General features: G+C 33.9%; 1 protein-coding gene across 1 annotated transcript in view; it reads right to left on the bottom strand.

Moving 5' to 3' along the window:
* Positions 1-13,962, bottom strand: part of Znf804a (zinc finger protein 804A) — a 177,808-nt gene that overhangs the window by 121,063 nt on the left and 42,783 nt on the right. The gene's annotated exons all lie outside the window — the stretch shown is intronic.

Genomic DNA, 13,962 nt, shown 5'->3' with positions numbered 1-13,962 from the left:
AGATTATAAAGTATACCACATTTACCTGAACATGATTATTCCTGGCTCGCTTGAGGCGTCGAGTCTAGGTGCTAAGTGTGCCTGGTGGACTGCTGTGAACGTTCCCTTCCCACTCATGACTTCATGGTTAATTGGAAGATGTCCCGCTTCCTTGTCACAAGTGTCCTCACTGGTGTGTGAGACAGTGTGGATTCAAACCCCGACGTTAGGCGAAAGCACATTCTAAGCAGAACAGGTCAACAAGAATACACACAAGGTGTTGTGGCCACAAGAAAGAAAACCAACAACCAAGTGCCTTGAATTGACAAAATGTATAATTCTAAAGACAAAAAAGTGTAAGACTATCAGAGAGAAAGGGAATATTCGCCTACAATGAAATAAAATCACACTGACAATAGAAATCTTGAGTGCCAACATGCACAGAAAATAGGGCAAAAACTGACAAGATGTGGTGCTGAACTAAATGTTAAGTTACAATTCTGATCCTGTTAAAATGTTATTAAAATGAGTATAAAATAAACCAAATTTCATAAGCACAAATGATAGCATACTCTGAAGACTACAGAACATCCTGAAATAATTACTCCTATTAAAAAGCATCGGAAAGTTGGTGTATCTCGAGTGCATGCTTGTTTGTCAGAGAAATGAAATGGACTCTGACATAAAAAGTACACAAATTGACATGCCAATAATCTGAAATATGAATAATAAAAAAAAATAAAAATTCTGTATTATATGTCTAAGTACGTTTGACTTTGTAGCTCTGATACCTTCTGTGTCACTTGGTAGTGTGGTAGAAATTACTTCTCTCATGTCCATTAAAATTGCATGACGTGAGACAACGTAGCATATACTTTCAGAAATTTTAAGAAAACAAATAACTGTGTCACAGTAACTTTTAAAACTTTCTGAAATATTCAACTTTTTGAAGAACAATTTATCATAATTGTAAACTGCTTAGACAAATTATCTTCTTCACCTAAATGTGCTTTGTTTTTGTTTATTAAGAATAATATCTATTTACATTTTCAAATTTCCTGGCATGGGAATACACATTTGGTAAAGAAATTATTGAGGGGGAACACAGATATGTTTGGAAATAATAAATATAATGTAAAATGTTTCATCATAAGAGGGTCACACATTTTTGGGTCTATGCAGTTATCAGTTGACTGTGCATTTTTATATTTTAAAATAACCATGGAGATATGCAAAAGTGTGGAGAGAAAAATTTAAAAGTTTCAGAATTATTCCTAATTCTTGTTCTTTGTGAATAATATTTAAATAATATACATAATCAGAGAGATTACATCACCAAAAATAATCCTAAAGTTTATAAGAAAACTAAAGGTTAATATTTACAAGGATTATGGTTAATCAGAAGTTGAATGTAATTTGAGATTTTGCATGATTTTAAATGGCCCCAAACAAGCTCATACAGAATGAATAATTATACATATATAAGAACTGCATTTATATGAATTACTGTTTCTTAATAAAGAAAATACCCATGTGACTGCATTCTAAAAATAATCTCTGTATATTTACTTGAATATAGTAACTTTCTTTTAGTTGCTCTGCTGTGATTGAACAAATGCTGTACAGATGTGTGTGAATGTTAATTAGAACATACATACAGGAACAATTTTTTTTCTTAACCACATTTACTATAGGATGAGAATGGATTGACATAGTTTTATCTTTATTTCCATCAACCAAAGAGAAAAAGTAGGTCAATGCTGGAAACTAGGCAGTGGTTTTATAATTCAGGATTGTTTTCACTACACTGAGTCTTTTTTTCCTTAATGAATAATTCCTGTGAATAATTGGGATGACATTTTGATGGGTTGATTGCACTGCACCTGAAATTTTATTTTGTTTGGCTGGATAGAATAATTTATAGCTAATAAACTACACAATCCTTATGAAAATGTGGTACCTAAACTCAATGTAGTTTTATTGTGTTGTAAAGAAAAATTAAATTATGTCATTTCTGGATAAACTGGTGAAACTGGAAATAATTCAGAGTGAGGTAACCACTGAGAATAAGCAAATGTGTCTGCTCTCTCATATATGGTTGCTAGCTGTGAATATTTTAATAAATATGTTTAAATTGGAGTTTCTATTTAAGTTATAAAACTATTGAAAAAACATGCGCAGTAGGAGGTCAAGTGAAGAAATAAGTACCTCGAGTGATGTGGATAAGAAAGTGGGAGAATGGAGCGAGAAGAGTTGAATGGGTGGCCAGGATCGGTGAAGGAGTATGACGAGAGTAACCCATGGCTTTCTGAGGAAATGAATCCTACCCGGTCCTATAAACTTGGTCAAAACCAATATGAGATAAATTGTACATTCTTTGGGAGTAACCACCTGCTCCCATTTATGAAAGAGAAACCATGCCTGAGACTGGAAACCTGGGTAACCATTCAGTGCTGGTGAAGACGTGGTTATTGGAAGAGAATCTTCAACCACTAGTTTACTAACCAAGAAAATCTCCTACTATGTGTATCAGCATCGTACACGTACCCACAGAAAGTTTAGTCTTCACACCTCCTCAGGAAGCTATTCCTTGCAACAAATAGAGACCAAAATATCCACAGCCAATCAAAACGCAGCTGTAGAGCCCACGCCTGGGGAGCTCTGCAAACCAGTCCTGCAAGCATAGGCTCAGAGAGTTCGCTCTGAATGTAACTCAGTAATATCAGAAGCTATACCCATCAAGGCTCACCATCATGACTCCCCAAATCTTATTTGACCAAGAAGGACATGAAGAGACACTCCAAGTGGATGGGAAAAAATACACCCACTAGGCTTTAATTATACACAAATAGGTAACTGAGGAAAACTGGGAGTGGAGGAAGTGATCTTCCCCAGAAAAGAGCACACCAACCCGTTGTTCAGTACCAAAAGGTCGGCACCAAAAATGTACATAGAAAAAATATTATATGAACAGAGCAGGTTAATCAGTAACATATGCATGTAGTAACGATTAATGAGAAAAACGCCATCCATTTCAAGATAAGCAAGGGGTGAGGAGGTAACTAGAGAATTTGTGGGAGGAAAGGAAAGGGAGAAATGTTATCAATATACTTTTACTTTAAAATAAAAAAGAAATAAAACCTTTGTTTGCACTTAAATAAAATGTAAAGCAAATTCTGACCATTTAATAAAGATTACCTGTATCAAAATTCACACAGGTGAGAAAATATGAGATTCTTAGAGACAGGATAGACAATAACAAAATGGTTTATAATGACACCTAAAGTTAAGTATTCAATTATTAATATTAGTGTTTTTTCTTGTTCTATTGATGGACTCAAATCTAAAATCATAGAGCTAATTTTAAAACAAGTAGAATACATATTCACCCCTTTAACTCAGTTCTGTTACTTTGCAAACAATTTGAGACCTAAGACATCCTGAAGGTGCTGCTGCAGCAAGGCCACATCCTCTGTAGGACACAGACAGACAAAACACAAGAAACGGAAAGACTGTTCTGCACAACAGGAGAAAGTAACCTAAAGAACAGCGCATCTCAGTTTACAAAAATTAATGTTGTGAGAGGAAAATCAAATGCAGTATTATGAGTATTATATCTTCATCTAAACATTTAAGCAGAATTGACTGCTTATTATGGAGTCAGACTTAACAATTCCGGCAGACATTTACACTTCTCTTTCTATATTACCCCGGCACCTTTGTTTAGCTCATCACTGAACTAAAAGGGGTCCTGAGATACACCAGTGGGTATCTCAGCTTACAGTTCTTCAGATTTCAGCCTCCTTAAACACATAACGATAACTCAAGGAACCCTTACCAGTTTGATGGCATCATTTCTGTAAACCTAATGTTACGTCTTACTCCACAAATAGAATTGTAATATTTCTTGCATTGTACCGGGGTTCCTTCTTGAAGTGCCGGAGGAACCATCTAAGAGTATTTAAATTTTGTCTGTGTTGTGTCTGCATACGTAACATCTCTACTATATTTTTGCAGTTCAAAATGGTGTAACAGCTGCTGTAGGGGCCAAATCATCTAAAATCAAAAAATTAAATAAAAATAATCCAATAAAATTCAGTTTCTAAAGTAATATTCTTATTAATTATATTGATTAATATCTAATATGTGATTCAAAGCCAAAAGAAATCGTTTTCACCTGGTATTTAGATGATGTTTGTGAACACTGAAAATAGTTTTGTGTTGTTGAAGTAAAATATGTACACTTAAATGCTTATGAAATTCTGAATATGAATGTTTTACATTTATTTTAAATAATTTACGGAAAACATCTTGGTTTTGTTCTTCAAATAAATGGCTTCAATTATGATTTTCATGATGTCATAATGATGAGGAGAAAGAGGGGACAGAACGGCACTGGACAATGGCCCGAGGAGAAGAGATGGAAAACACTGGATCAGCTGAAATGAAATAAAATGTGAGATTTTATTTTCATGATCTTTTCTTACAACATATGTGGAATGAAGTAACTATACGATTCCGTTGTATACACTCATTCTCTGGCTCCAGTGATGGCTCAGATGTTAAAAGCCTGCACTCTGCTTGCAGAGGGATTTAAGCTCAGTTCCCAGCGGACACTGGGTGTCACGTAGCTATCTGTACGCCCAAGCCAAGGGGCTCCAGTGGCTTAGGCTCCACAGACACTGCATCAAGGAGCACATACATATAATTAAAACAATAAAAGTAAGTTTTTATAAAAAATTTTATCTCAGTTCCCAGCGGACACTGGGCGTCACGTAGCCATCTGTACGTCCAAGCCAAGTGGCTCCAGTGGCTTAGGCCTCCATAGACACTGCATCAAGGAGCACATACATATAATTAAAACAATAAAAGTAAGTTTTTATAAAATATTTCATCTCAAACTCCAATAACTTTAAGAAGTAAAAAGATTCACACCTCTTTAACTATGTCAGAGACCTGTTTCACGGCATGCCGTATGCTCCAGATACTATACTCCTCCAACAAATGACACAACAGTCCATTTTCAACTACTTTCTCACAAAAAGTTTCTTTTTTAATAAAGCATAAATGAGAATAACCAAAGATGAATGGGTAAAAGCAATTAAAACTCAAGTATAGTGTCTAGATTATAGACTGATTACATTGCCTTTCATATTCTTAGAAAAAGTATGTTCTTTGAGGCAAATATTTCACCATTTTAGTGTTTATACTATGTACAACCTTAATAACGTCTTTACTTCTTTGAAGTAAAGCAGAAAACTATTACAAAAGTATCAACAATATTGAAGGAATGTCTATTTGAACATTTTCTGAGTAGTATAGCTACTATACATAAAACACTAAAACTGACAGAAAAGACACAATAAAAATATGGCTAATTTGATACTTGTGCCTTGGGTAATCTTCTATGAAAAGTGCTATATAAAAATATATGAAAACCTAGTACAAATACTCATAGAAATAAGGGATATTTTAATATAGAAACTCATGTGATATTTTTGTCAGCTTTAAATATAAGTGTGTATAATTATCTTACCTAAATATGTATATGCCAGTCACAGGATGTTAGAGGTGGACTTGACACCAAATTTTTGTGGATGATCTAAAAGGGTGCATTTTTGGCTTCTCACACTTAAATTCCACTCAGATGATTTTGAAGTCAAATATGTGAAGAAAGAAAAAGTGATCTGACTTTTAGTCTTTTAAGCCAAGCTCAATGCCATGCACGTCCGATAGACTTTTCCAGACAACTTGCCTTGCTGACTGCTGCCCCAGTGTGGTGCGATATTAAACATCAGAGACATGAATAATAAAAGAGGAAATACACATCAGTCGAACACCTTTCCCTGGTATCATCCTTTCCAGTAGCTTATAAAAAGCAAGCTAAGAAGTCGTTGAAAGGCTCTTTGAACAGCCCAGTTTCCATTTTCCACTCACCTGAAAGACTTTCATGTAATGGAAGAATTTGTCCTACCTTCCCTTACATAACAGGTTTACTACCATGGCTCAAATATTGAAGATTAGCATGAGTTTTATTGAAGTCATAGGTTGAAAAAGAGAGAGGGAGAACCTGAAACTGTCATCCACTTGCATGTTTTATTATTTAACAAAAAACCAGGATTAGTTTTGTACCTTTTATATTTTACTTTGCAGTTAGTTCATATGCACATATCAGTCAAATTTTAACTGTTTATTTGAATTTTTCAAATGGAACATTCTTTTTTGCTTTTTTACTTATATATTATTATAAAGCATGTAAGTTATTAAATAATTCCAGTTAAATTGAACTTTACTATGCAATTGTCATGTGTGTGGCATATTTTGATGCTGTTGTTTTCCTGTGGTTTGTATCCTTCACAGAATTTTATCTTTCTGATAATGACAAAATCTTATCATTTATTTAATATAATTTAATATGATATATAATAATAAAATTTAATATAATATAATTTAATAATATCAGTCATATCTATTTCAGTATTATTTTTTAGAAAAACTGACAAAATTTTTCAAATTCTATTTCCACCAATTAAAAAATTGAATTAGTATTATATTCTTAAAGGTTCTTTAAAGGTATATGATAACTAGATTTTGAAATTGTAGGCTAGGGTTGGTTCAGTGACTAAGAGCTCTTGCAGAGAACTCAAGTTTGATTCTCAGCATGCATGCCAGGAGGCTGCCAATTGCCTGTAACTCCAGCTCCATGGGGCTGCAAGCCTGCTGGCCTCCTCAAACACCATTCTCTTGTGCATAAACCTACATGCAGATATACTCAGACATACAGTTTTTTGGGAGTATTTCTCAGTTATAGAAGCAGTTCTGCCCATCTTCTCTTCACTCATCTTGCTACTAGATCCCTTTACCATATAACAGACTATTTTAGTTATCTTGTGTGTGCATTAGTGTGCATGGGTATGCACAACTCATTTGTGAAGGCCAGAGAACAGTCCCAGATAGGCATCCTCATGTTCTTCCTTGTTTGTGACAGGATCTCTTGTTTGTTGCTGCATCTACCAGCCTAGATAGAACATGAGTGTCCTGGGTTTTATTTGTCTCTACTTTCCACCTTCCTGTACAAATCTGGATTACAGATGTGTGGACCTTCCCTTAGCTTTCCACAGCTTCTGGAGGCTCACATTGTATAGCAAGTGCTTTACTCTTTGAACCCCAGCCTTGAAAGGATGCTATTAAATTCTGGGACCACATATGGTCAACTGTCCAAATCCACTTTTTTTAATTTAATTTACTCATCTATTTATTTTTGTTTCTTAAAAATTATCTGTGTTTTTACACAAGTAAGGTTACACATAGACTTATGGATTTGTATCTATACATACTAACTGTCCAATTAAAATTATGGAAAACCTTGCTTTCTAAACAACAGTAATTTCCCAAAGTATAGTATCAACATTAGAAAAACAACAATAAAATTTCATGGATAATTTTATTTTCTTTTTCTTAAAATTTCTTTTTAGTCTAGAGTAGCCTTGTCTAATGTGGGATGTTACTCTATATATGTGTTGCTTTTATTAGTTGATGAATAAAGCTGTTTCGGCCAATGGCTTAGCAAAAAAAAGCCAGGCCAGAAATCTGAGTAGAGATATAGAAAGTAGGTAGAGTCAAAGAGACAATACATAGCTGCCAAAGAAGACAGATGCCAGAACCTTACCAATAGGCCACAGTCTTGTGGTGATACATAGATTAATAAAAATGGGATAAATTAAAATGTAAGAGCTAGATAGGAATATGTCTAAACTATTGGCCAAATAGTGTTGTAATTAATATTCAATCTGTGTGATTATTCGGATCTGGCAGCTGGGAAATGAAAAAGCAGTATCTGATTACAGATGGCAACAACATGGGCCAACTCTAACCACATAAAATCTGAGAGAGCTTGGAGATGAATTCTAGACACAGAAGAACAGAGTTAAGCCCAGCTTCATGGCAGCAGCATTTTCTCAGGTAGGCTCTATTTGTTAGAGGCTAGCAGAGGCACCATTACTTTATAAAAAGGCTTCCTGACTTGGCATTAGCAACAAAAACTGCATGACTTCCTTATTCATGCGAGCAGCATGAGCTCTGGCTATTTCAGGAGGCCCTGCTCTTAAATGCGGCTTGTGAGCAGTGTGCTACTAGTTACTGAACGCAACATAGACCCACTGCATTCCAGGAGTTGGGGCAGTGAGGTAGGCTAGGAAAGGCAATGAATATACCTCTGCCATATAGAAAGGGACAGAGCCAAAAGGCAGGGCTCAAGTGTTGGTCCTAGCCATGCCTACATAGCAGTTAAAAAAAAACACTCCTCCGCAGATGATTATAGATACGCAATAAAGACAGATTCAGAGAGAAATAAATCTCTGAATGGGTCATAGTGTGTTTTTAAAAAATGGACATAGGCTTGAGAGAGAGTGTAAAAAGATTATAGGCAAAAGTACAGATAGTCATAGTTTAAAGGTAAAGATAATAAATAAATATTAAAAAATAATAGAGTAAAAAATTTAAGACACATGAAGATGGAACATACACAGAGTCTTGATTATGCATATTACTGTATTTTCTATGTTTTTTTTTTTAATGAAGAGAGGCATTTGTTTCTGGGAGCTGCTAGTTAACCCAACATATATATTTTAAAAGTATCTGAACTTCAAAATTTGTGTCTAAGGATATGTCACTTTTGAAAAGAGGTTCTGCTTTTGTTTCCACAGAGGATAAAAACCTATGGATTTTTTTCAGGCTAATGTAGTTTGAAAGATCTCTGTAAACCCTAAAAGTACTTTGTCCAATAAACAGCAGGAAGTAGTTTGAAGAAAATTATGCCCAAATTCCCCAAATGGTTGTTTATAAATGTTTGTTTTTATTTAAAGAGGGATATGATATAGAAATGAATACTTTACATTGGTATGAATCTTGATCTGTTAATACAGATTTGGGGTCAATTACATTATATGTATACCCCAACTCTGGTTGAAGGTATTATTTTATGCAGCACATTTAAAAATGTAATGCATAATTAAAAATTATGGATTAACAGAAAGTCACCAACAATAGGCATATTTGTCATATTAGTTAGGTTTTTGAGAAGTACAGAGATAGATTTCAGATGGATAGGTATTCTTCAGAACTTTAAAAGACCTACAGAATATGGCATTTAAAATATTTTAAGAATTTAGACTTTTCTCAACAGTGAGACATGTCTGCTTCTGGCAGCACCAATTACTTCAGAAAGGTTGATATCCATTGAAGAAACTTGTCATGAAATTAACCTTCAATGTGTGAAGACTAGCCATTTGGGTAAGAAACTGCTCATGCCTGGACTACTTGATGGTATGCTATATAAACTGGATAAGCAGGAGGCACAGAAACGTGACTGTTTGAAACTTTCCAAAAGATGGGATGGTCCTTCAAGGTCCCTGCATCATAGAGGAAATTGCCAGCCATTCTATAGGACACAGAAGTGACTGACAGACTGCCAATATAGGCAAAACAGTCTTTCAGATTTTCTGCTTTCTGGAATAGTCTGTCAGATACCATGGGCCTGTAAACTGAAAATGGCAGCCCCCAACATTACAAAAAAACCTTTGGGGTATTATCTAGGCAGTGAGATGTATCTGTCAATTCTAGAGTTGGAAGTTGTTTACAATACACTTCCTGTTTACTTAGGTAATAGTATATCCTTCTGGGGGTTTTGATGGAGTTGAAGACAGATAGTTATAGTTTTCCAAAGTGGTGAAAAATTTTATAAATTAAATATGAAACTTTAGCATTATAAAGAAATATTACAATGGTAATTCTTGCTTGATAACTGTTTTGTTATTTGAAATTTTACTATGTTAAAGTTAAAACCTTCCTTTTTAATTAGATATAAAGGGGGAGATGATGTAGGATGTCCTTCTGTATATGTGTTGCTTTCATTGATTGATGAATAAATCTGTTTCAGCCAATGGCTTAGCAGAGTAAAGTCAGGCAAGAAATCTGAACAGACATGTAGAGAGAAAGCACGTGGAGTAAGGGAGACATCATGTAGCAGCTGAAGGAGAAAGGCTACAGCTTCGTGGTGATACATAGACTAATAGAAATGAGTTAATTTAAGACGTAAGAGCTATCTAGGAATACACCTAAGCTATTGGCCAAACAGTGTTGCAATTAATATAGTATATGTGTGATTATTCAGATCTTGGCAGCCAGGGAATAAGTGAGGAGTCTCCACTTCAGTTAGGCTATAGATATTCTTGCCTTAGACTCTGTGTTATAAGGATATCATGTGTGTAATATCATGTTCTGCTTATAAAAAGTGTCTGTATTAAACCCCATTTGCTATGGGAATAGACATTACATTTATCAATACAGTTTTATTATTTGTAATGTGAAATAAAACAAATCCATATTGCCTGAACTGTTTATCATAAATGCAATTCAATGCTGAAATAATTTAGTGACTTAGTGTTCTCTATGTTGGGTTTATTTCCTATTTATGCTTAGGAATAAATTCACCAGGAAGAAATTTCATATTCTTCATCATATTCCCATAAGAAAAAAATCTACAAGAAAATAATTTGTTCTCATTCACTATGAAGAATTCTCAGGTTCAAAATTTTTAGATTGCTTGATCAAGACAGTTTAAATAACAAATGAGAAAACAGAAACAGACGTGTGTCTATACATTACAGAAAACCATATTTTCAATTATGACTCCATAACCATTATCATATAAAGGAAACAAATTTGAATATTAGGAGCAAATATTCAATACTTTAAGAAAACAAATATCAGGGATTCACCTTATATTTTTTTAAATCTTCAATGCCAACAAGACACATTATATTTTATAGTGCAGATTTTTGCATCTATGCTCTTTCTTTTAAGGTTAGCATTTTAGAAATGTGTAGTATTTATCACTTAAGTTGGTTTTTATTTAATATGAACATTATATTAAGTATACATGTTCATATTAATTTTATTTTTGAGACAGTGTCCAACTTGCCCGATAATCTGGCTGGCTTGGGTTCCTATGTAGCACAAACAGGTCTCAAACCCTTCACTAGCTTCCTGCCTGTGAATCCTGGGTGTTCAGATTAAAAGAGGGCACCACAATGCCTGACAGAATTTTACATTAGTGCATGTTGTCTGAAGCAAAAGTGTAACCCACCACCATACAGGAAATTCTGTCTGCCATAATGGTGAAACATCTGGATTTTGTCATGTAATGCATCTTCATTGGTTAGAATATGGTAATATAATAGTAACTGAGACTATAGAGTCAGGTGTGTGTGTGTGTGTGTGTGTGTGTGTGTGTGTGTCTGTCTGTCTGTCTGTTTGTCTGTCTATATCTATGTGTCTGCGTGTTCTTCATACTCCTCCCTTCCTGGGCAGACAGAAGCTTCCATCATTGTTAGGACTAAATTGTTGGTATAAATTGGGGAAAGTTAGTGGGTGGATTTAATTAAGAATAGTGCCAAAGTAACTTGTGAATCTTGGCTTGGTAAGCAACTGACTGCCATATGCCTGAAAAAAAAAGGGGGGGGTGACCGGGACAGAAAGGCATAGAAATTAAAGGAATGCACCATTTTACTTCTTTATTTATTTATTTTGTTTATTATAATCTAAGGCTGTGTTTTAAAGTTATGTAATTAACACTAAAATATAAATTAAAACTAAATTAAAGCTAAAAATATAAATTAAAGAGAGATGTTTAAAAGCAAATACACAGCACCTTTTTTGTTGTTGTTGTTGTTACAAAGAGTGGTAATACACTCAAACTAGTCTGTCTAGGACTTAAGAAAATGAGACAGTGTCTGCTGAAGTGAAAGCAGAAAGAAAGGAAAATTTGAATGTAGGGTCAAGATGTTGTAGGAGACCAACTGGGGAAAGTTAAGAATTAATGAAAGAAAACAATGCTTATTCCGCTGTAAGAAATGAAGTTAAGATATTAAAAAACTTAACAACTTAAACTTCAATAAAGGAAAGCAAAAAAAAACATTGCCTTAGATAAGTAAACATAAGGTCACATGGACAGAAAGTTGTCCTGAAGACACACAATTTGTACGTTTTTATAATAGCATTTCAATGAAAGAAATCCTCAGCCACGTGAATGTGTATTGAAAAAATTGAAAAGACAGATATTAGGAGTTTAGCAATAACAACTCAGATTATAAAATGATTCAAAGAATTGTGATTATACCTGAAATGGCCTAGCAGAGTTATTAGGCAGAAGATTTATTTTACATTGAAAGGGGAATATTTTGTTTCTAATCCTAGATAATCTACAACAGCAGAAAGCCTGTTGTAAATTGCTCATTCATGATGAAGAAAGTAATTCTTATTTAATGTGGATGCTACAATTCAAATGAAGAAAAGAGTACAAATATTCTGTGTAAGCTAAAACACATATTGGGAAATTTTATAGCCATTCGGTCCTTAGTGCTTAAGAAATAGTTGTGACTTTGAAGTGTAAGTTGATATTAAGTTAAGTGATTATAAGTTTGTAAATCCCGTACTATAAAAGCAATGTGCTTTCCTTTTCAAATAAGTATTTTTGCATAATTTGACTATGACAAATTGTATTCATTTTAAGCACACATATCTGTGGGTTTTGACAAACATGGACACCTTTTCATCACCATGTCAATAAAGATACAATTCTGTCACTCTCAGTAATTTCTAACTTCTCACTTTAGATGGGTTTATGTATGGTCCCAATCAATCAGTGATTGTTTTCCTGTCTCTAGGGATTATACTTTTATGAAACATTTGATTCTTCGCATGACAACTTGAGACTCATGTCTATTCCAGATATCCATTATTTAATGATTTATATTGCCAAATAATATATAAGATGAAAAAAAATCTCAAAATTAAAGATTTTGCCATATTGCAGAGTTAGGCAGAAATAAGGGAGATTTTATTTAAATTTGGGGTAAGCCATGGGTTTTTCATTCCTATCCTTTCTCATGATGATGAACAGCTCATCCATTTCTAGTAATTTCAGTGCAACTTCATAGATAAACAATGGAGCTTTCTATTTCTCCGTAGAGATGATCACATGTCTTATTTTAGTAAGATGTGTTAAATAGCTGTGGTATGTTAACTCGACCCTGTTTTCATGGACAAATACAATCCCCATTGACTCATTAGCATTGTTTTTTTTTCAGTTGTTAATGTATCCAACTTGTATATTTATTAACACTGTTAGTGACAATGGCATTCTGGACTGTAATATTCATGAGGTGCTTTGTCAAAGTCTTAGTGTCAAGGTAGCAAGGTTAAGCAAAACAAGTAAACAACTTCCAGTCTTGATTCTCTGAAAGTAAGAAAAGTAAGTAAAAGAAAGTAAGAAAAGAAAGTAAGAATGGAGTGATTGTTTGCTATTTTCTTTTAAATGATGCAGGGCTTGTTTTTGTTTTGTTGTTGTTTTTGGTTTGGTTTGGTTTTTGGTTTTTGTTTTTGTGATACAGAGTCTTTCTGTGTATCTCTGGCTGCCCTGGCCCTCATTCTGTAGACCTGGCTGGCCTTAAACTCAAAGAGATCCCTAGCTTCCAAGGGCTAGGATTAAAGGCCTGTACAACCTCGCCCAGCAAATAATGTAGATTTTACTAATAAAGACATTGGATCAATGACTTCTTAAATTTTAAAACAAAAGGGAACTCTGAACTAAAGAAGTTATTCACAAGTACAAATTTTAGAAATTACAGATGAAGTAATGTTTGCAGTTTCTTCTTTTTAGTTAAAACATGCCTATTTTCCAGAATCTGGTTATTACATTTTTATTTGACACACATTTGAATTCAAATCTACAAAATTAACCATGCTAAATTTATATTCAGATGCCATAATCTAAACTTTGTATCCTTGAGATAATCAATCTGGCAAATTCAATACACAAAATGTACATGAATAAAAATATTCCTTGTTTAGACCACTTGTTATATTTTAAATGTCTACATCTTTAAATACTTTTATATACCTTAGAAGGCTGTTTGTTTTCTA

The sequence above is a fragment of the Myodes glareolus genome, chromosome 21 (genome assembly GCF_982192425.1).
Source record: "Myodes glareolus chromosome 21, mMyoGla1.1, whole genome shotgun sequence".
NCBI lineage: Eukaryota > Metazoa > Chordata > Mammalia > Rodentia > Cricetidae > Myodes > Myodes glareolus.
This window is presented reverse-complemented; position numbering and strand designations above follow the sequence as displayed.